Source organism: Tiliqua scincoides, chromosome 1 (assembly GCF_035046505.1).
Source record: "Tiliqua scincoides isolate rTilSci1 chromosome 1, rTilSci1.hap2, whole genome shotgun sequence".
Taxonomy (NCBI): Eukaryota; Metazoa; Chordata; class Lepidosauria; order Squamata; family Scincidae; genus Tiliqua; species Tiliqua scincoides.
In genome coordinates, this window is record NC_089821.1 from 237375976 (window position 1) to 237399304 (window position 23329).

At 45.1% G+C, this 23329-nt stretch overlaps 1 protein-coding gene across 2 annotated transcripts in view; it reads left to right on the plus strand.

Moving 5' to 3' along the window:
• Positions 1–1282: 1282 nt before the first annotated feature.
• CDC42EP3 (CDC42 effector protein 3) overlaps positions 1283–23329 on the plus strand; it is a 34002-nt gene continuing 11955 nt past the window's right edge. The window contains exon 1 of one of the 2 annotated variants that reach the window (XM_066611553.1): positions 1283–1474. The gene's annotated coding sequence lies outside the window, so the exon portion shown is untranslated. The remainder of the gene's footprint in view (positions 1475–23329) is intronic. The other variant, XM_066611554.1, reaches the window with a different exon arrangement.

The window sequence follows — 23329 nt, forward strand, 5'->3', positions numbered from 1 at the left end:
TATTAAAGTTTTGTCAGCATTTACACATTTGCCACTCACATATTAATGCAGAATTCCAAATGCACATATTAATGAACACTTAAAACTTCAAAATGCACAGCGGGCGTGCTTTAGCTTTGTAAGCACCTCTTCATTGTTTTGATGATGAATTCAAAAACGCCACCTAGGGTGCCTTAGAAATAGGGCAGAAGGTTAGAATACAGTATCTGGATTTTAGAAAAATAAATATGAAATGGCATGTTGTCATGTGTCAGACAGCAAACAGGCTTGTATGTCAACCATTGCCTGATAACAGATACTAAATTACATGCCAAGTATCAGAGATGGTCAAACATCATGTACACTGATGAGTAGGTTATGTGTACCAAGAAGGCTCCTATACTGCAAGGACTCTCTCTCTTTCTGTGTATGTGTGAGTGAGAGTGGGTGGGTGAATGTGGGGTGTGAGCATAAATAGAATGCTAGATGCAGGGAAGTGGGAGTGAGATGCAAGTATCTGGTGGTCTTGTGTGTGCAATCTGAGGCATCTGGTGGGCCGCTGTGAGATACAGGAAGCTGGACTAGATGGGCCCTGGGCCTGATCCCTGCCATGAGGGGCTGATCCACCCACTACAGACTAGTCTTACCAAGAAACTGGCGATAATCCATTGTGGGCCAATGTTTGAGGGTTCCAGCAGGAGGCCACTCAGCACCCTCCACCACCACACGGATGCCCTCCACAGCAGGGGAAGGTGAAATTGCACTGCACTTCCAATTCCTTTCCTCAGAGAAAATGACGGGGGGGGGATGAGGAATTTTAAAGAGGAGAAGGCCTGTAGGTGGAAGAGGGGGGGGGCGACATTTGGGGATCCACTTGAGGCTGCGACGGGTCAGTGCCAGGGCTGGTTTTGCCGCAGGGACTGGCGGTGGGGGGGCTGCGAGAGGCAGCGGTGGCAGCTGCTCCCTGGCAAGGCAGACCTTCCCACAGCTGGCCCCCCGTGTGCGCGTGCGAGGAGGGCAGCTTGGCGCGTGTGTGGCCCCCTTCTTCCTTCCCCAGGACTTCTGCTGCTGCTCCTGCAGCAGGCGAAGCTGGAAGAGCCAGCCACCGTCTGCGGGCTCCTCCTCCCTCTCCTCTCCGCCTCGCCTGGCACTGGCAGGCGTCGCCAGGGAGGCAGCAGCATTTTCTCCGTCAGGGGGCGATGAAGCGGCGGCGAGGGGTGGGGAGGAGGAGGCAGGGAGGGCGGGCGCTCGCCGGGTGACAGGCGGTCACAAGTGCTGCGGCCGCCTCTAAGTCCCAGGAGCGGCGCCTGTGCGCCCCAACCAGCTGCTGCAGCTGCCGCGCTCCCTCCTTCCCTGCGCCTCGCTGCCGCCGCCGCCGCCGCCTGCCAAGGGCAGCTCAGAAGCGGCGCGCTCGAACCGGACGGCCGCGCGCCAGACCCACACGCCTTGGCGGACCCAGTAAGTCGCTGCCCCGCCTGCGCGCAGCTGCCTGCAGGTGAGCCGCCGCCGCTGCCCGCAGCCTGCTCTTCCTGCAAGGCACGGCGAGCCCTGCATCCCCGGCGGGGCTGCGTCGCTCCCGGTCCAGGTCAGAGTGGGGCGGTGGCGGCTGCCAAGCCCAGCAGCAGCGCGCGGAGTGGATGGGGCGCAGCAGAGAGGGGCTGCTGCTGCTGCCGCCGCCTGGGCTGGAACCCGGGGCTGGATCGTCCAGCCGCCCCCTCCCCTGTTCTTCCTCGGCGCATGCAAGGGCTGCGAGACCTGCACGGGAGCCGCCCAGCGCCGGAGGATGGCTCCCTCCTGCTTTGTGTGTGACGGCAGTGACCGGCTCTGGAGAAGGTCTGGTGGGAGGCGAGCAGGGGTTCTCCTAGGGGTGACCCACGAGCGGCTGGCTCTGGAAGGGGGCGGTGGCAGCAGAAGAGGCGCTGGTCCGCCTCCATCGCGGCAGCAGGACCCGCATCGCACCAGAAATTCGCAAATGTGTTTCACCGGATTGGACACAATCTGCTCGTTATTTCAGTGCTTGGACGGAGGTGGGGAGGGAGGTTTGGGGGGGGGGGGTTGGGGGGGTTGCGTAAAAAACAGGTCTGTCTCCCAAGTCAAGCTCCTTGAAGTCCACCTGGCCTCTCTAGCAATAATATGCCAGTCCCAGGCACGGCTTTGGGATGCATTGTGCTTGCAGTTTGAGAATGGGCAAAGCCGCATAGGTGGATGATCAGAAGGCAACTCTCCATCTCCTCTGACATCTCTGTGCATAATAATAGATTCTGTTTATTATATTTTTATCCCATCCGTCCTCCAATCACCTCAGGTGGTGGATATTGTTGACTTGCCCCCTTCATCCTCACAACAACCCTGTGAGGTAGGTTAGGCTGAAACTGGCCAGGTTTTTTTTTACCTGGGACCTTCTAAATGCAGAGGATGTGCTCTACAGCTCCACCCCCCCACACACACACAAGGGGTTTTGCAAGGATCTGAATCCATGTTTCTCTAATCCTCCAGCCCAGTCTGACACTCTAACCATACTGATTCTGCTTTTCCATGTGACGATTCAGGGCCCAGTCCCATCCAGTCTTCCAATGCCAGTGCAACTGTGCCAATGGGATGTGCACTGCATCTTGTGGTGGGGCAGCAGTCACAGAGGCCTCCTTAAGGTATGGGAACGTTTGTTCCTTTGCCTTGGGGCTGCATTGTGGTTGCACTGGTGGTGAAAAATTGGATAGGATTGGGCCCTTAGACAATAAAGCTACCAGGTACATCAATCAGCAGCTCCCCTTTAACCTTCCTGAAGTGAACAACCTGAGCACAAAGTCTCTGGGTTGCAATTCAGCATCCTTAGAGCACTCTGAAGGAGAAGCAGAGGCCCATGTTTGTTCCAGGCTAGTAGCATGCCTGCTGAATCAATACTTCTTATAAAAAAAAATGTGGATTTCTATTTCCAATCCCATCCTCTGTGTCAGTTTGACATCCAACAGAAGTACTGTATAAATTACAACTCTTTAATTTGGGATTCTTTTACTGAATTTTTTTTAACTCATGCTATATAGTTTTTGGCAGCATGTCCTTTTTTCTTTTCGTTTTTTAAAACTATGCACTTCTGGACAGGCCAGTTTAAAAATAAATGTCCGCTCAAACACTGAATCACTGTATGGCTCAGCAGCTGTGACCTTAACTGCCTCAAAGGAGAGGACGAAGCTGAACAGGAGCCCTAGAGTGAGTGCCAGGGCCAGATCTGGCAAGAGGAGCTGGGGGTAGCCACTACACCTTTGACAAGAACCATATTTGTTCAGTTAAAGCAGTTGACATTTATTTTTCCAGCCATGCTGCTGAGGTGGACATTAATTTGAGAGGACGTGTTAAATTGAAAGGGGCGGCTCCTTAACTGCTGTGCTCCTTTGCTCTTTCCACACAGGCTCCTTAATTAGTTCGTTGCTTCCCTTTTTGCTGTTCTTTCAGCTAGATCTCATGGGTGTTTTCACTCCTGATGCTTACCTTGATTTGCTTACGTTGTGCTGTAATGTTAGTGTAGGATGGACATTTGCTAGGATTGACATTTTATTTCTCTCCTGTGTTCTATCCTGCATTGATGGGTGGTGCAAATAGTACAAGGGGGGCTTGTAAAAACATAAGAAGTGTATATTGCAATGAGAGCAGAGGCTCAGCATTCCAGCTCCAGCTCCAGAAGCAGCCAACAGGCCAGCAAACTAGCCAGCCAAATGCCCCTGGGAAGTTTGCCAGCAGGGCATGACTGAGATAGAAATCCCCTGCTGTTTATTCCCAGCTCCTGGAACCAGATCTACTTTGCTCCTGAACAGGGGTGGGACAGTGAAGTAAGTTCCATTTAGCTAATAGTTGTTGATAAACCTGGTCCCCATGAATTTGTTGTTGTTGTTGTTTTAAGCCATCTAAGATGATGGCAACCATCACATTTTTTTCTTATTTGTTGCTTTGACCAATTTATTGTCCATCTCATCCAAGACCTCAGAATGTGTAATTATATTATTTTACTCTCTCTCCTAATTCCTGGTTACCAATTATTTAAAAAAAAACAAAAAAAACAACCACCCAATATGCCATGGCCAGAAAATATTTAACTTGAGGTGAGTCTCCAGAGGAAGACAGTTTCAAAGTTGAGGGGCAACCACTGAGTATGCCACAATGTGCATTCCTGTGGGCCTGATTTGGCACACAGAGGGTGTGTTTAGGAGAGCATACTCAGTCAATCTTAAAGACATAGTGGAACATAGATGTGGAGACTGTCTCTTAGGTATGATGGGCTGTGTCTATTTTGGATTTGTGGTGGTAAGTTCCATAAGCTACCTCTGTGTTGTGTGGAATACTTTGCCTTTTCTGAGCGAAAGTCTTTTTAGTTTCATGTTTAAATGGTATCCTTAAAGCTCTGTGATTTCCTCTCCAGCAGGTTAAGCTGCATCCTCCCCACAAGTTGATAGGCTGCTTTTACATACTGTGTGCTTTACTATGTTAATTATGGTTGGGATACAGCAATTATGTTGTCAGGGTGTCATCTTGTCAAAGTGTGTGTTAATTTCATTCATTTCATTCCCTCTGGCAATTTCCTTATATTCACTCTCTGGTCTTGACAATTTGGCAGTAAGGCTCCCATTTAAAAAGAGATGGCAAATATACTTGGTGAAGTCAGGGAGTGGCATTTATTTGGAAGCTGCCAACTAAAGGAGGGTGCTGGAAGTAAAAATACAATATATGACAGATAGGGTTTTTAAAAAGGATTTTAAAGGTGGTTTTTAGTAGGATGTGATTGGAGTCATTAGTCGTGCCTGAGCTCCCATTATTCATCATTGGTCACTGTAAGAGGAAAAGAACAAAAAAAATGTTAGGACATTATTCAAAGAGAACAGTAAAAATGTTAGAAACTCGCTTTTGGATGAATAGTTGTGTATTTCTTCGACAAGGAATGATTCCATTGTCCGTTAAGACTTGCACTTAATATTGACTGGTATTCTGAACTTATCTGGATTACATAAGGTCTCCAATTTCCAGATGTCCAATTTATGGATTTGCTTGAGTGGGGCTTTAATTTAGGTGCAGAAGTGTCTGGGCTGGCACGGATAGTGGCAAACAGGAGGAGCAGGGCAGCAGCAATGGTAGGGCAGGTTGGAAAAGGTGTGTCATGCCTGTATAGGGAGTCCCCCTCTCTTTGCTCATAGGTGTGTACACTAGAAGTGGAAGGAAGGCGCCTCCCTCTCCCACATGGTCCTAAAGACAGCACTAGAGCAGCTTGCACCAACTGCTGTACAGTACAATAAACCAGCAAATGTGTGTACATGAGGCAAAGGCTACCTTTTTATAAGTGTTGTAGGTAAAAGCAGGAGAGGGTTAGAAGCTGTAAAGATAAGAATGTATAACTATTCCATGGTAATATATTGTATGACCTCAGACTGAAAGGAATTAAAGAGAACAGCAACACTAAAAAGCACACATCTTTCTTATGCCAGTTTAACTACTGTAACTTTCCTCAAAGAATTTTGGCAGTCTGGTGTTTGGGGTGTGCATGCATGTATTGACTGTGTTCTTACAGCCCAATCCTATCCACACTTTCCTGGGAGCAAGCCCCATTGACTCTAATGGGACTTACGTCTGAGTAGACATGCATAGGATTGGGCAGCAAGTTGCCTAGAGAACTATTAGAGAACTACATGTCCCAAGGTTCCCTTCTCAGATGCAAGGGAGGGCACCAGGATGCAGGTCTCTTGTTGCCTTGTGTTCTCCCTGAGGCATCTGGTGGGCCACTGTGAGATACAGGAAGCTGGACTAGATGGGTCTTTGGCCTGATCCCGAAAGGCTCTTCTTATGGGAGAGGAACCAACCATTTTAAGATGTTTTGAATCTGTTGTACTGTTGTTGGCAACCTTCAGTCTCGAGAGACTATGGTATCGCGCTCTGAAAGGTGGTTTTGGAACATCGTCCAGTGTGGCTGAAAAGGCCGATTCGGGAGTGACAATCCCTTCCACAATGGGAGCAAGTTCAGTCTGACCCTGGTCTGTCTCCCTGGCTATGGGCCTTCCTTCTTTGCCTCAGACTGTTGGCTAAGTGTCTCTTCAAACTGGGAAAGGCCATGCTGCACAGCCTGCCTCCAAGCGGGCCGCTCAGAGGCCAGGGTTTCCCACTTGTTGAGGTCCACTCCTAAGGCCTTCAGATCCCTCTTGCAGATGTCCTTGTATCGCAGCTGTGGTCTACCTGTAGGGCGCTTTCCTTGCACGAGTTCTCCATAGAGGAGATCCTTTGGGATCCGGCCATCATCCATTCTCACGACATGACCGAGCCAACGCAGGCGTCTCTGTTTCAGCAGTGAATACATGCTAGGGATTCCAGCACGTTCCAGGACTGTGTTGTTAGGAACTTTGTCCTGCCAGGTGATGCCGAGAATGCGTTGGAGGCAGCGCATGTGGAAAGCGTTCAGTTTCCGCTCCTGTTGTGAGCGGAGAGTCCATGACTCGCTGCAGTACAGAAGTGTACTCAGGACGCAAGCTCTGTAGACCTGGATCTTGGTATGTTCCGTCAGCTTCTTGTTGGACCAGACTCTCTTTGTGAGTCTGGAAAACGTGGTAGCTGCTTTACCGATGCGTTTGTTCAGTTCGGTATCGAGAGAAAGAGTTGTACTGTATGTTCCCAAACAACATTATTAACAACCACTTTGATCAGCAGACAGCCCATTCCTAACCTACTTTATAGTGATGATGCAGTCTCAGTGCAGCCCCAAGGTAAAGGAATAAATGCTCCCTTGCCTTGAGGTGGCCTCTGTAACTGTCCCACCTCCACCACCCTGTTGGCATGGTTGCATCGGCACTGGAAAGTTGGTTAGGGTTGAGAGTCATTTTATCTTTGCTCCTTTGAGGAAGTATGTCAAGATGTGTATAGGGTGTTCTAAATGTTACACTTATATACATTCAGTTACATTAGGGCTACAGTCCTTAGCATACTTTCTTTGGAGTAAAGCTAGTTCAAATCAGTAGAACTTACTTGGAATAAGCATGCAAAGAGGCAGACCGAACATTTCTAGTCCACAGTGAGAACCCTATAGTACCTGCATATCTGTTTGGTTTGATCCAGAAGTCGAAATATGTACCATGGCAGTTGTCACCATATGCTGTACAAATGGAGTAGAACCCTTGCAGTTAGCCACTTACTCGAAATAGAAATATTGGAGGCAGCCCAGAATGAAGCTCCTTCCAATCCTCGTCCCTCTTCTGCTCCTTGTTCTGTTCAGATCAACTAGTTTAGCCAAGTCTGAGCTGAGTGCAAGCAAAGCAGGGATTTGATCCTAATCAGAGCAAGTGGAGCCTCCTATCAGATCTGATGTGCCTCTGCCTCAGTGCGGCAGACCATAGGTTCATGTTGTAGCAGTTCCTCACAGCATTGATGATGAGAAAGCCAGAAGAGGTTCTTCATTGCAGCAGACAGAGGTGGACCAATTAGCTTTAGCGATGAAAATGTTTTCCTTATTCTACTAAAGCCAGGTGCCAGGAGAAGGCCACTCCTTCTATGACTCTTCAGCATTTTTCATATGACAGAGTCTATTAAAAGAAGAGATTAAAGGGCAAAAGGTCTTTGTAATTATTTAAATATTTGGGTGGTACAGTCATGAAGGCAGAGTAATTAACAGGAGCCTAAAGCTCTAACTTAGAAATAAGCCCTTCTCATTTCAATGGAACATCCTTTCAGTTAACTAGTCTGCTTAGGTTGGCAGTCTTAGAGCACCTTATAGTTAACTTCTTATTTACTTGTTATTATTCCTACTTGGCTTTTTGTTTAACATTCCTTGTCTTAAATTAGGTGAATTTGCTGAAGTGTATGGGAGAATTCGTAGATTGTGCATTTAAAACCTCTTGCTTAGGGCAAATGCAGATGTAAAGCTAGCTTCCTCAAGGTGAAGAGACTAGGAACCAGCTATGCATCTGTGCACTCTCTCTTCTCTCTGTGTACTCTCTCTTCTCTCTGGAGTGTATTCCCTCTCATGCCTGAACCACAGCTCTAGGATCCATTGGCATCAACATCAAACATGGTTGAGGCTAATCAGTGGGATTAAATCCCACCAATCTCAGTAGTGCCAGTTTCCAAGAAAGTATGCTTAGAACTGTGGTGTTTGTTGTCCTTTGTCTGGCTCTTTGATCATAAACATGTTTACATGAATGTGAATTTCCCTAGGTTCAGTAAAACTTTCAGTGTTACCAGGTTAACAGGCTTCAGGTAAGACAGAGGGTGGCTGTCTTACCCCAGACCTGTACTTGAGATAAACACCTCATTACCACTGAACAGAATGATGCAAATGGTCAAGTTAGTTAGGCTCACTTTCCTGGGAGTAGGCCCTTTTGAACTCAGTGGGAGTTCTGAGTAGACCTGCATAGTGAGCTGTTAGAGACATGAGTCACAAAAATGAGAGATAGAATATCTAGGATGCATTTGTGCCAAAGCGCTGAGAAAGGTTTCTCTTAAGAGAATGTTGAATATCTTTTATGGTAAGGATGATTTCACAAATTATGCTATAATTCAAGGACCAATAATAATTATAATGTATAACTTGAAAGTGTGAAACTGCTGTCATTGGTTATGCTATAAATCATAGGCTATAATTAATTCATCATGGATCATTGCCAATTGACCAGTCACGCCAAGTGACAACCAGCTGGGATGTGCACTTTAGCCATTGCATATTGCCCAGTATTCATCATGACTGTCTCTAGATTGTAAACTTAGAATCAATTCCATTGTCATGGGTTTGAATCAGCAAATAGCAGGAACTGTTTAAGGATCTCTTAGAAAGACTTAAAAGCAACCTCACAAAACTTCAGTTCACAGAACTCCCTGGGGAAATGTATGACATATTCAATTGCTATAAATCCTGTTTAACCGTCCAGTCCTAACCTCCCCCCCCCCATGCAGCTGCACCAAAAAAGGCTTATGCTGCATCCTGCAGAAGGGGGGCAGACCAGGAGGCTTGGGAGAGTTGGTGAGGGAAGGACACTCTGCACATGCTCAGAGGCACTTCATTAATATGCCACATATTCTCAGGCTAGCATTGAAAATGTGTTCCTGCATGGATCCTTGGTGATCCCTACATGCAGCAAATTTCTTAAGAGGGCTTATTTTTCAAAACATATTCCAACTCAGGCAGCATTGGCACAATATGCTTTGGTCTTTTTTTTTCCCCCTTGCTGGTAGGTATGCAAGAGCACACACCTCAGCTTAGGGGGATGTACTGTGTACATTTCAGACATGATTCAGTACTAAGAGTCCAGTTTGGAATAGAGTCTGACATATATCTAATATCCATACCCGGACACATCTGGATATTTGGTTCTTGCAAGGAATTTTCAGATGTCGTTCCCCATTACCAGTCTGTAACAAAATGCGCATTTTTAACATTCATCTTGTAAATGATATTGTGTTCTTTCAGAGAAAGAGGAACTTTCTCTCTGCATGCATGTTTCACATATTGTTTGTATGGAAGTAACTAGATCTCATCTATGGCAGAGTTAATTTAACTAAAATTACTTTAAATTGCTTACCACAATTAGTTGTTAAGCATTGTTTTGCATTGGATATCACTCCATAGGTTTGCCATGAAATCAAATTAACTGCCATATATAATATTGTTTAACCTAGACTCCTAAACACCCTTTAATTCAATTTATCCTCTGGGGTGGAGAAGCTTGAGTTGAGGCATTATGGAGGACAGAGACATATATACTGTTATTTTGTCTATACTTTGCTGGATGCGCATTCCATATATTGTGTGGTCTGTTTTCAGTTAGAGGTGCCAGGATTTGAGTAACTGTAGGATGACCAGACTGCCTGCTGCCAGTGTTTCAAATGATAATTTCCCAGTGGGAAGTTCTCTTTGCTGTTAGTTTACCATCTGTGTTTCAAAGTCTGATAATAAGCTCTCTCTTAGAGAAACATGCCAGGGTGGGACTTTATCAGAATATTATGCCCCAATAAAGCTCTGTTTAATTCTGGTGATGGATTTGTAGCTAATGCTGATCAATTCCCATTTTGGCCCTTTTCACAACCATTTCTACATGATAGCTGCTGCGTGATATGGCCTCCAACTGTGTGACATTCAGATGGGGTCATGTGAAGACCAATAGCATACAGAGAACTTTGTAATTGATATTTGACATGCTCTTGTTGAAGTGGCTTTTTGATTATTCAGAGTACTGTAGTATGCTAAAAGCCAGTGATACACATAATCTCCCCAGCATGTAGGATTGCCAGGTGTAAGTTACCATACACTGTATCTGTCACCCTGACTGTGTTCGAACGTTCCATTGAATGGAATGAGCTAGTTACCGTAGACCCTTTTCTAAGAGATCCCCACTGAGCCTTCCATGGGCAGAGAAACCACTGGATCTATGGTATACTCGAAAACCTGCTCCCAAATTACACATTTGGAGATTCAATTCAGCTGTGTGGCACCTGCATAAACATATCCTTCCAGTGAAAGATCCAAATGCAATTATTCAGTTGTCATGCCTTTGAAATGACTGGCAAGCTCTTATGGATTGTATCAGTGACATTAATACAAAAAATATTTTTTTAGAACATTGAAAGAAAAATGGTTTGGTTCTGGCAGAATAAAAGTTCTCCAGCAGTATTACAATGAAGTTCCTTAAGAAGTCTTTAAAAGTTAAAGCATCTTGCTTAGTTATGTACAAACTCGTATAGTTGTTCTTTGTAAGAAAAGGAAAGTGAGTGAGCTGTCAGTCAGCACTTGTGAATAAGGGACTGAAAATTTCTAATGGCAAAATCCATATTCAAATCCTCTCTGTGCTGGTGGATTCCCACAACAGTACTTTTATCAGAGGCTGACACAACTTCCTCCTAGTAGAATAGACCCCAATTCCCCTAATCAGAAATAACGGATCCCTTCTGCAATAAGGTTGCATTATTAATCCCCTTTGTGTTGTGTTATTAATAGTCTATATATCATTTTTTTACTGTACAGAGGCTAGGAGCTGCACATTTTCCAACCTTCCAGGTTTGTACTGAAAATGGCTACTATTATAATACTTTGAACAGTAAGAAGTGATATATAGGTATTTAATAATTCAGTACAAAAAAAAGGATTAACGATACAACTTATTGGAGACGGGATCCATGTTTCCTGATTTTACGTAGTGGAAAGCAAAATCGTTTTGCTTTGTTGATGAGAACATTGCAGTTTCCAAGCTAGTCTTGGGAGTACTACAGCTGCATATGTTAAAAACGATTATGCTGACAGTGTATTAAAATAGCTGGGCTATTTTATCGGGTTAAAAAACCTAAAAGAATAAACTTTAGAGTGTCAAATATAAAATCTGTAACCATAACAGCTATTTTTTCTGTGGAAAAAAAAAACATATATAGATTTATGGTTGAAGAGCTTCCACTGTTCATTCTGTCTGAATAATTCATTGAGTTAGAGCTAATCCTATTTCAACACATTTTAGGCAGAGAAGTGCAATTTGGAGAAGAGTGTCAGCTTAAATTGGGCCTACCACAGTTTTTCTCTCTAGGGTTTCAAAGGGACTGTAGAAATATTGTATGATATGGCAGGGATAAAATCTGCTGTGGCAACAGCTGCAAATACATAGGAAGTAGGTCATTTCTGTACCAAGGGCAGCATGTCTCCCATGTATTGGGGTGTTGTAGGATGCCAGGTTTTCCAGAAAGTAGCTTTCACATGGCAAATATATACGCTACCATATTGCCAAAGGAGTTGCATCCAAAGATTTCCTTCCACCCAGAGTCTTCCTCCAGAGGAAATAAGACCTTCGGATGCCACCCAGCTGTAGCGGTACAAATACTGCTGCAGAAACAGGAACTACTGTTGTGTCAAGCTACACGATCATCTTCTAGATCAGAGGTGCTCAATACATCATTCGCGATCTACCGGTCGATCGTGAGGCAAAATGAGTCGATCGCAGGCTTCTCTCCCGTCCACGCATCCCTGGGAGTGAGCCCTGTCCTGGGAGTGAGCTCCCTGGGAGTGATGCATCCCTGGGAGTGAGCTCCTGTCCACACATCCCTGGGAGTGAGCCCCATTGACTCTGCTGGGGCTGACTCGTGAGTAGACCTGGAGAGGAGCCGCTGGCAGGCTTCTCTCCGGTCCACGCATCCCTGGGAGTGAGCCCCGTTGACTCTACTGGGGCTGACTTACCTTTCCCCTGTTTTTGCACTGGTATGTATGGAGATCTGCCCCCCCAACTTCCATCTGTTGGTTCTGTGTGCAAGGGGTTTTGCACTGGTCTTGCTGTGATGTCTATATAGAGATCTTCCCTCCCCCCACACCTTTCCCCTGTTTTTGCACTGGTCTGTATAGAGATCTGCTCCCCACCCCCACCCCCACTTGTATTGGAAGATCTGGTGAGGAGGTAGATGTGGTGTCAGCAGTGGCCCCTTTAAGGGTAAGGCCTGGGCATCCAGCAGAGTGTGCTGCACAGCTGCAGCCACTTGAAGGCAATAGGGCCCTCAGGGATATAAGAGCACCTCAGCCAGGAAGGGCTCCACTTATTTATGTGAGTCAGCCTTTTCCTACATGAAGATCATTAAGTCCAAGTACCGTTCCACCATGACTGATGAACATTTGGAAGTGTGCTTGAGGCTGGCTGTCAGCAGCTACTGTCCAGACTATGCATCCTTGGCTGATTCACTTCAGTGCAAGTCATCAAAGTAAACTCAAGTAATTACAAAAAATGTTTATAGTTAATTATGTTGTGTTGTGCAATATTGGCTCATGCGGTTATGCAAGGTACACCAACATACATTGTACACATAAATGTTATATGTTATGATGGTGCGAACATTGTAAAAAAACTCTGGTAGATCTCCGGGCCTTGCTGGGTTTCAAAGTAGCTCTCGAGCCAAAAAAGTGTGAGCACCCCTGTTCTAGATAGTAATTGTGGCCCAAATCTTAACCAACGTTCCTGCACTGACACAGCTGTGCCAGTGGGGCATGTGCTACATTCTGCAATTGGGGGACAGTCATAGAGGCGTCCTCAAGGTAAGGGAATATTTGTTCCCTTACTTTGGGACTACACTGCCCTTGCCTCGGTGCTGGAAAGTTAGTTAGGATTGTGCCCTATGCTACATATACAAGACAAAAGTATGCACTGCATGTGAGAATGTACTTTTCTGATATATGGGTTAAATTTATTTTAGTTGTTTAGAATTAGGTAAAACTACATTAACGCTGCCCTTAGCATCCTGAAGGAAGACTGAGTAATAATATGTTGAAAGATATGAGTGTGTGTGTTTTAACACATTGAACAAGAGTTCATAAGACTCTTATAAGAGCTCATGGAGTTAACAAATGTTTTCAACATATGAAACTAGCAAGCATTAGCAACTGGGATGCTCGTCTGTAATTCACCCCAGCAAGACTTGTGCAGGAGAACTTCTTGATTGTGCTCTGCAGTACTTTGTCAGTGTATACTTTCTTAGGGCTTAATTTCTTGGGATAATAGCTGATGAAACTAATGAGCCTCTAGTATTTTTTAAAGTATAGCATGGTGTTTTTTAGCTAGAGAAAGATTTGGAAATGTTGGCACTGAGATGAATAGTAGTTCCATAGGGGTCACTGGAAGAGCTTTAATTTCAAGTCACTTAACCTCAGCTAATTAAAAATACATTACAAATGTTTAAATCATATGCTTTCACTCAGTCTTTTTGCAACAAGCCTTGCATGTAGCCCACAGACAAAAAATTTGGGAGGAACCTTTTCTTAATTTACCATGGTAAATCGACTCAGCTAACCAGCATAAATCCAGTCCTAAGACATTAGCTATGGGAATTACATGCCAAATCAGTTTGGTGTTTTGTCAGTTGATAGTGTCTGAGCCTTAAAACCTGCAGTGCTTTTTACTCCCTTGTTTGGTTTGGCTTGAGACTAAAGCTTTTTTTTTTTTTTTTTTTTTTTTTTGCATTTGGGAGTCTACCAAAATTAGGCAGTTGTATCAATTTGCCCTGAAATCCCTAACCTGACACACCCAAGACTATCTGATTGGAAACACCTTGTTGCCTGCTTGAAATTAATGATGCACTTATTGCTTGAAATGGTGTATTCACCTACTTTCATTGTATTGCATGAAGATTTTAAGACAGAATCAACCAAAAGGAAAATAGTATTACAGCCCAATCCTATCTATTCTCACCCCCCAATACAGTGGCACCAAAATAGCAACTGCAGCATCCTGTGGGGCAGCAGTTGCATAGGAAACAAATGTTCCCTTACCCAGGATGTAAGCCTCTGTGGCGTGTTTGTGTGCATGTGTGTGTACTTGGACCTGTGCTAGCTAAAAAACTGGCACAGGTCTGTGTGGATCAGATCCAGGAAGGATAGGATATTGGCAGTACAGGCACCGGCAATTCAGCCCCTTCCAGTTTTGATCCGCCTGTCCCTGTCTCTGCCCTCTCCCCGCGACATTTCACTTCTCCTCACCCCCATTCTGCCCCCATCACTTTCTCCCGCCTCTCCTGCTGACTCACCTGCTCCGCAGAGTGGCAGGAGAAGTACTGGAGTAGGCAGGAATGTGCAGGCCATATAAGATGGAGCCCATAATGTGGGTTTGGCAAAGGTGGAAGACAAATCAAAGGATCCTTCTGAATCTTAGGTACCATTTCATGTTTTGGTAGAATTAGAAAATTAGGCATTAACAGTTTAGTGTGCAATAGTATTTTTTCAGGTGTGACAAATTGAAAGGTGTAAGTTACTGTAATCAGTTCTCACAGAGATATCTTTATTTTAGTTGGATAGAATCAAGGACTTCAGAGTAAGATGGTGTGAACATGCAAGGTTTGAGTTACAGTCTGTATCTGAGTACTTAGGAGAAACATCCAAGAAAGATTTAACTTGCAATACTGAGATCAGTTTTGGGTGCTACAGCTGAAGAAGGATGTTGACAAATAAGTTATATAGAGTACAAGAATATAAAGAAATGTTCTAAGAAACATGAAACCTAAAATGATCGGTCTAAAGGAGGTTATGCTGGCCATTTTAAAATACTTATTGCATGCTCCAGGCAAAGTTAAAGACTTGGAAATTCCATTCATTTTAACAGGGCTTGCTTCTAGGTAGCTGTGCTTAGGATAATCTTCAGCACATTTTAAAGTCTGTCATAAATTAGGCTTTAAAATCATTATCTTTTGCTGGATCATACCAGTCAAAATGATTGTCAGAAAGAGACTGTTTCTTCACTGGATCTACCAAATGCAAGTACCGTAATTGCTAGGTTTGTTATGTGATGATTACGATGGGGATGAGGATGATTTACTTCATAGCCCACCTGATGGTGACTGGTGTTTTCTAAATATCAAGTCATTCCTGAATACCTATGATATCTAGAGCAGGGTATTTTTGCTTACTGTACAGCCTGCAGAAGAGTTCTGGAGAATGTGGAAACTTGTTCACTACTTTTTGATATTTTAATTGGTTCTAATAAATGTACATATTACCCAGCTTTGTTTTTTGGATCCTGCAGGGATAAGATAAAAAGCAATATTTGAAGACTGGAAACAGAAAACATGAGTTGCCCACCTGACTTTCAAATGAGGTGATATATAAGTTCTGTCTCTGAGGTTGGATCTGTGATGGCCTGTTCATACATGCAAGTTATCATTTGAAAAATGCATGAAAAAGTACTGATTTTTAGCAGCAACCATTCTTTGTGGGATAGTGTAAATAGGGGAGTATCTGAACAGCAGGGTCACTGTTGGTCTGTGTTGCTTTTCAGAGGAGGGAAGAAGCACATATATCAAGGAAGCTGAAGGACTCAACTGTATTCCAATCCAGGGAAGCAGTGGATAGTGGTTAGCACACTCACTCCCTTCCTGTTCCATGTGCTATCTGTTTGGACACACAGCTGAATGGACAAAAGCCTTGGTAGAATGTATCCACTGCCACCAGCCCAGGCTATCAAACCAGGCAGAGGGGGGCCATCTGGGCAAAAAAAAACCCTCCCAAGAAAATACTGAATCTCAGGGGTTCCTGAGGTTGCTATCAAAATCACTGTCACAGTAGCACCTGCAGAGCGAGGAGACATGACAATCCATTATACTTCCCATACCCAAGGACCAGGAGTCCAAGGGTTAAAACTGAACTAGTTTCATTTAAAAAATTAAACAAAAAGGATTTAAAAAACAAAGAAAAAGAATAAGGCCAGTTGAGACAATATGGAACACAGGGGGTTAAATGGATAAGCTGATATATGGTGAAATTATCACTAATGGCCAGCAGATGGAGCTACTTGCTGCTGCCATGTTCTAGGAAGCATTTGACAGTACAAATGAAAATTAAAGTAATCCCAGATACATCTTAGATCCCACTAGATTTTGTCACTGTCTTGACTTATTTACCTGAAAGCCAGAATCTCCAGACTTTATCACTTGCTGCCATGCATGTGGGTGCTTCTCCCCAAGACCCCATGGTGTGAGCTCTGGGGCAGCTAGAAAGAAGCCAACATGGCATCCGGTGGGTTTGAGAGCTTTTATGTTTGGCTATCATGATGTCACCAGTTTACCTGGTTGGAGGAGGGGATTACTTGGGTACCTGTCCCTTTCCTCCTGCAAAAGAACTGGCAGGAACATGAGCCGGTTAGCAGGCACATTGCTATCCTTGGCGGAAATCCTGACTCAAATGGAAGGATCTTTCCCCCCTCCCTCATGGCTTATGGTGTTTGCAGAACGAAGGGGCAATCGCTGCCTGCTGTTGGTCCCAACAGCAGAATGCACAGAAGCTACTGTGAGTTGGTGAGTTAATCCTGCCCCAAACATGGGAAAACAAGACAGCACGTAGGAAAGAAGCAGGGAACTCGGGGGACTGAGGGATTCATCACAACATTGGAATTATTCTGATTTGGCACTGTCCTCTGATGACCCTTTGAATTAGGAAATGTCTGTGCTGGCTTTTGTCAGGTCTTGGAAGTGCCAATTTCCATTTTTGCAAACCCCAAGGCAACTGCAGCCATCCAAGCACTGGTACATGCTAATTCACACACCTGATAATTCAGTTAATCATTGCATTAGCATCAACTATGCAGTGCATCAAGGCAGTGGTGTCGCTAGGAGGGTGCAGGGGGGTGCAGTCTGCACCGGGTAACACCTATGGGGGGTTACCACTATTGGCCAAAAAATTTTAAATCTTGGTAGTTTCAAATAGTACTATCATGTTGGGCCCGGTGCTCATCAAATCCTCGTTGCAGGTGCTGGAGTATTGCACTGAATGGGGTTGCAGTCCCCCTGAAGGAGCAGGTCCGCAACTTGGGGGTCCACCTGAACGCGCAGCTGCTCCTGGATTCCCAGGTGGTGGCTGTGGCTAGGGGGGCTTTTGTGGGCTGGTGCGCCAGCTGAGGCTGTACTTGGATCGTGCAGACCTGGCCACGGTTATCCATGCCGCGGTGACATCGAGGCTAGATTATTGTAACACGCTCTATGTGGGGCTGCCCTTGAAGACAGTTTGGAAACTGCAACTAGTGCAGAATGCGGCAGCCCATGTAGTTACTGGAGGTAGGTGGTTTGACTCTGTCAGTCCACTTCTCCAGCGGCTGCACTGGCTGCCCATTCATTTCCGGGTCCAATTCAATTTGCTGGTTTTGACCTTTCAAGCCCTATACTGCTCTGGGCCAGGGTATCTTAGAGATCGCCTACTCCCATACAATCCGGCTCTTTTTACAAGGCCTTTTTACAAGTGCCGCCGCCTAGGGAGGTACGTGGGGCAGCAGCAAGAAATAGGGCCTTGTCAGTAGTGGCACCAACACTATGGAATTCCCTTTCCCTTGACTTAAGAACTGCTCCCTCTCTTGTAACTTTCCGGCAAGGCCTGAAGACCCTTCTGTTTAGACAAGCCTTCTGAGTTCCTGGCCTTTTTAACATCTTTCTAACATCTTTTAATATCTTTTTTAACATCTGGTTACAGGCCTGATCCATTTCTAATTTGCTGCGCTATGCTCTTTTACCTGACTACTTTTTATCTGACTACTGGTTTAATGATATGTCATTATGGTTTTATCTGTTTTTAAATTATGTTTTTTAATTTGTTTTAACCTTGTTTGTAAGCCGCCTTGAGTCCCTTCAGGGAGAAAGGTGGGGTAAAAATAAGGTTAATAATAATAATAATAATGTTATATATCATTCAATGTATAATTTCATGCAGAAAGCAGTGAATCAAACTGCACTGGAATATCTCTATTCTATCAAAAATTACAGCCAAAAAACCAATGGGTGTGTGGTGATGACACATTACCACTCCCACCGCCCGGGATATTGCCCCGCCCACTGCATGGGAGGAGGTCCATCATGGGGTGATGGACAGGCCTCCTACACCAGGTGACACAAACTCTAGGACAGAGTTGCGTTTAAAGAATCCTGAGCAGTGTGGTGCCTCCTGTTTTGTACTGATTCCTGTGCTTCTAGTTTTAGTTGAGCCTGTGAAATTTCACACAAATAAACTCTTAATGATGTGGCTCGGTTATCCTTGTCGTGGTCTGTCTGTGACAGAAGGTCCCCAGCATGAGAATCTCCTATGTGGAGAAGGGTTGCCTATCAGGAGGTAGGCATTAGTCTAAGCTTTAAGTGTGATAACTTTCCATAGGCAGGGAAAACTTTCCAGGAAAGTGTCAGACAAATGAACTCTGAGTCCTGTGAGGGCTCAGCCGGATGTCCTTCCTGAATGTTTGAATAGGCTCTCAGTAACTTGAAGTATGATTTGTGGAAACTCAGAGTTTCTGGACACACATGCTAGGAATGCCTGACCAAGAATCAGCAGGCAGTTTTTGCATTAAGGACTTTCTCAGGATGCCTCCTGGTATTTTCTAAATGGATTTCTTCCTTGTGGTATTTGAGAGTTGTTCCTGATTTTGAGAAGCCCACCGGAGACTGAGCAAAGCTTTGCACAGAAAAGCAAAATTTCTCATAACTTAAGTGCACTAACCCCAAGTAATATAAACATGTCTAAGGTAGCATGGTAAGTGAAGCTGATGTGGCTGGCCTCTTCTACAGTCATGCTTACTGTCACCCAGTAATGGACCTGCCCCTCGCCGCACCCCTGGGCAAAGGTCTGCCAAGCTGCCTCCCGCATCACGCCGCCCCCCATACTTACCCAGTGCAACGGAGCTTTGTGCAATGCTAGGAACAACTGGGAAAACCTTCTTAAATAGTACTTCCGGGAAACTGGAAGTACTGCTTAAGATTGCGTCGGAAGCCTCAGAAGGCTTCCCGCGTGGTCTGGAGTGCCACACGGATACAGCACTCGGAGCATTTACCCTCCTGCCCTCCCTCCAGGCCCACCACTGCTGTAACCAAATCATATCCACAATGATGTAATAAGGATTGCTTCATTTTCTGGTTTGGTATTTCCCTATCAGTATGTTGGAAGACAAGGCCTAGGTGGCAATGACATTTTGCAGAGACTTAACTTGTGTGGAGTTTTCTTTTATCTTTGAGAGAGAGAGATATGTGAAAAATTGCCTCAATCTCCCTTCTAAAGCCCTCCTTCACATTTAACCCTCCTTGAGGACATGTGTGCATTAAAGTACCATGCATTTTGTCATTGCTTTGGATCCTGCTTCACTGGGGAAAATATTGACTAGTTCTGAGTAAGGTAGAATTGTGCATGGTTTTAGTTAAAGAGAAAATCTTTAAAAACTCTGGAGTGTTTGGAGGATTGACAGGGCTCATGAAATCCACAGGGCAGTAATTGGTTCATAATTCAGTCCAACCACATATTATGTTTCCTCTTTGAGAATCAAGGTGGGGATCTCTGACTGCCAGTCTGAAGCCATGTGATGCCAGAGTAATGCCATTTAGTCAGTGGAAACATTTTAATAGGTTTTTCATGTTTATTACATTTCTATCTCCTTCCTCCAAGGAGTTCAGGGTGTCATATGTTGTACTCCCTCCTCACTCACTTTGTGCTCTCAACAACCTTGTGAAGCAGTGGCGGACCTCCCATTATATCTAATGGGGCAAATGCCCCAGGCGCGAGCCTTTAGGACTCTGCAGAAGCCCCTCTGCGGCTGTGCTTCTCTGTGGAAACTGCTTCCAGAAAAGCGGAAACAGTTTAAAGCCTCAGGGAAGCCCCAGGAAGCTTCCCCGATGCAGCCTGCGGTTGCACAAGGCTCCGTGAGCCTCAGGTGAGTGCGGGGTGATGAATTTGCACGTGGAGGGGGCAGCAACAGCCTGCACGGGGTGCCTTTGTAGACCTTAGCCCTGGGGCGTAGGGCTGGGGAGGTCCGCCACTGTTGTGAAGTAGGTTAAACTGAGGCACGAGTGACTTGCCTGTGATAACCCAGTAAACTTCATAGTCCTGAGTGGAGATTTGAACCCAGGTCTCTCCTTCTCTAGTCCAAAACTCTAATCTCTATACCACATTTCTTTGTGTTGTTGATTGGATTGTAGCTTTTGTATGTCTAAACACAACATTCTCAGTAATCACTACTGATTTACTTCTGGGAAAAATGTCATTATATCCATAAAGTGGGATACAATAAAATAATCAAGTGATTGGCTTATTCTGCAGCTTTTGAAATCCCTCCTTCCTGGAGCTTATACCAGGAACAAAGTCAGAGCAGAGTAGGCACTTATATGCCTTCACTTATGTAAGAGACACAAATCCCAGACGTATTTACTCAGAAGCAAGACCCCTTGAGTCAAACATGTCCAAATAAGTTTGCTTGGAAGGCAAGTTATGAAGAAATGGGCACATTTTATTAAACTTTTTTTTTAAGGGATAAATCTGCCTGACTATTAATGTCATTTGTGGCACACTTCCTAAGTGGAAAAAAAATGAGACTGTTCTGTTCTAATTTGCAAAACATTTCTCCCCCACACTTCCACCAACAGACTCCAGGGGCTGCTTGTCACCTCTTAATTTTACAATGGTCCTATAATTAGGAAGATGGTATTCAAATGGAGCTATGTTAAAATAGGTGGTTTGCACATTTTTATTTGGCTTACCTCCAGCTCAGCAGCAGCATGCCTCTTAATACCAGTTGCAGGGGAGAATGGAGGGAGAGCAGTGCAGTATGTCTTTTGTCCTGTTTGTGGGCTTCCTAGAAGCAGCTGGTGAGAAACAAGCTGCTGGTCTACATGAGCCCCCTTTGGCCTGATCCAGCAGAGCTTTTCTTGAGTTCTTCAGCCAGGTAGTGGGCTGTAGAAAATGACACAGCATGGTACAGAACCTCCTTAGACGTGTCTGACATGCCCTTCTTCTGTTTTCTCAAAGTGGACATCACTGTGGAGAAGGGTGGTGGTAATACAAGAGTGAGTCAGCCTAGTTTTTGCTTTCAGAGTAATCCCCAAGAGCTGTAAGCCTATCTGAGAAGATAAGGGTATGACTCAAAAGTCTGATTGCATCAACTGCTGAAGCTGATCATGAAAGTTGGGAGCAAAAAGCCAAGCAGAACTGGAGAAAACTGCTCCCAACGGAGTACTGTATCTCCCAGAGTCATTGGGATTGCAGAGGTCCTTTTCTGAATTGGAGGAAAGAATTTATGCAGTCGTCCTTTGTGTAGGCTACTGATTTTAAATGTGGCTCCTGACCACTTGTAAATCACTTGATCTTGGTAGTGCAGAGGTTCTCAAACTGGGACATTACAACACCGCAGCTTGAGGTCCTCTGTCTTCATCCCTTTAAGGGATGGGGAGGGGGGATGCAGCAATGTGATCCCCAGGATTGCACCACTGTTGGGGGGGGCAGGGGCTTTATCTTACTTACAGGAAAGAGCAGCAGCATCCCAGAGATGTGGGGAACCCCACGGACGCCTCTGCAGGGCTCCCCAATGCCTGAGAATGAAAATAGAATGATCGCAACCCACTCCCAGTTTCATGATCGCAAACTGGAAGTGGGTCATGATCATTCTATTTTCATTCTCCATGTGTTGGGAGCCCTGCAGAGGCGTCCACAGGGCTTCCCACACCCCCAGGATGCTGCTGCTCATTTCTGTAAGTAAGAGAAAGCCCCTACTCCACCTGACAGCGGCGTGATCTTGGGGATTGCATCGCTGCATTCCCCCCTCTCCTGCAAGAACTTTCCTCAAGAGTTTTACTCTCAAAGAGTTTGAGAACCTCTATGATAGGTTGATCACTACATAGTTGGCAGAAGGGAGTCCTGGGAACCGTGTGATATAAGATGCATGCTAAGGTATAGAAACAAGTAACTTGTTCAGCAACAATGAATGCAAGAACAGTGTGATCATTGCTAAGGAAGGGGCACACAATTAATTTGCATCCAGTCTCTCTGTAGTTAGCATAATTGTCTGTAGTTAGCATAATTGCATAGTGCAGCAGTTCTCAAACTGTGGGTCTGGGGCAGATTAGGCTGTGTGCAGCAAGGTTTAAACAGGATGCTACGAGGAGGGGAGCCCTGCTGCCCAGTCACCATTATAGCCACACCCCTTGGCATTTATAAGTCAGGCAGCAACCTCTAGGGCCCCTGGAAACACTGGCATAGTGTTTTTCATAAGCATTACGTAAATCAACCTATTAACCTGTTGCCCTTGTTATATGCTTGTTTACTTTCAATGTGAAAAACAGAACATGGTTGAAAAAAATACTCTAAGGCAGCAGCAGTTCCCAAACTTGGTGGGTCACAACCCACCAGGGGAACCAGAAATGGGCCATTCGCCCTTAAGGGGAATGGGTCCCCAATGCACCACAGCGATCTTGGCACCATAGGGACCCAGGGACATTGTAACATGACTGGAGGAGTCCTGCAGCCTGCTGAAGGGTCCTTGCAGCCCCCTCTGTGACCCTCTATGTGGCTGCACTGACCTCTAATCTGCTATCGGAGCTCACTTCCAGTTTGCGCAATCACAAAGCAGAAGTGAGCTCCAAAAGCAGATCAGAGCTCAGTACAGCTGCATGGAGGGTCATAGAGGGGGCTGCAGTCCTCCAGGACCCTTCATCACCCAGTGAGCTTTCTGGCTAAGTAATAATGTACTATATTTAGTCTGAAACTAGTGTATGAATTACATGGAGCAAAAGTGGGACCAGTCTACTTACCTTTTGTCTTTGCTCCTTGTTCTTAGACAACTATGGGTGAACATGAGTTAACTAAAATTGCTGGAAGGTGGGCCTTATGAACCCCCCATCTTTTTCTTGTAACTCGAATACTACTGTAAAAATTGCTTCTTTGTTTGGATACATTAGCAGCATATTTTCAGATCATTTTTATATCCACGAAGGATATAAACTTCTTTTTCTTTTCAAAAAAAGTAGAAAACTTCACAAGCCCTTACCAAGCATAGAGATGTGGTTTGAATCATATGCAGTTTGTGGCCATATTTTATCCTTCTCTAAAGTTGGGGGGGGAGGGGGGTAAGAGGAGACATGGTAGAATTGACTG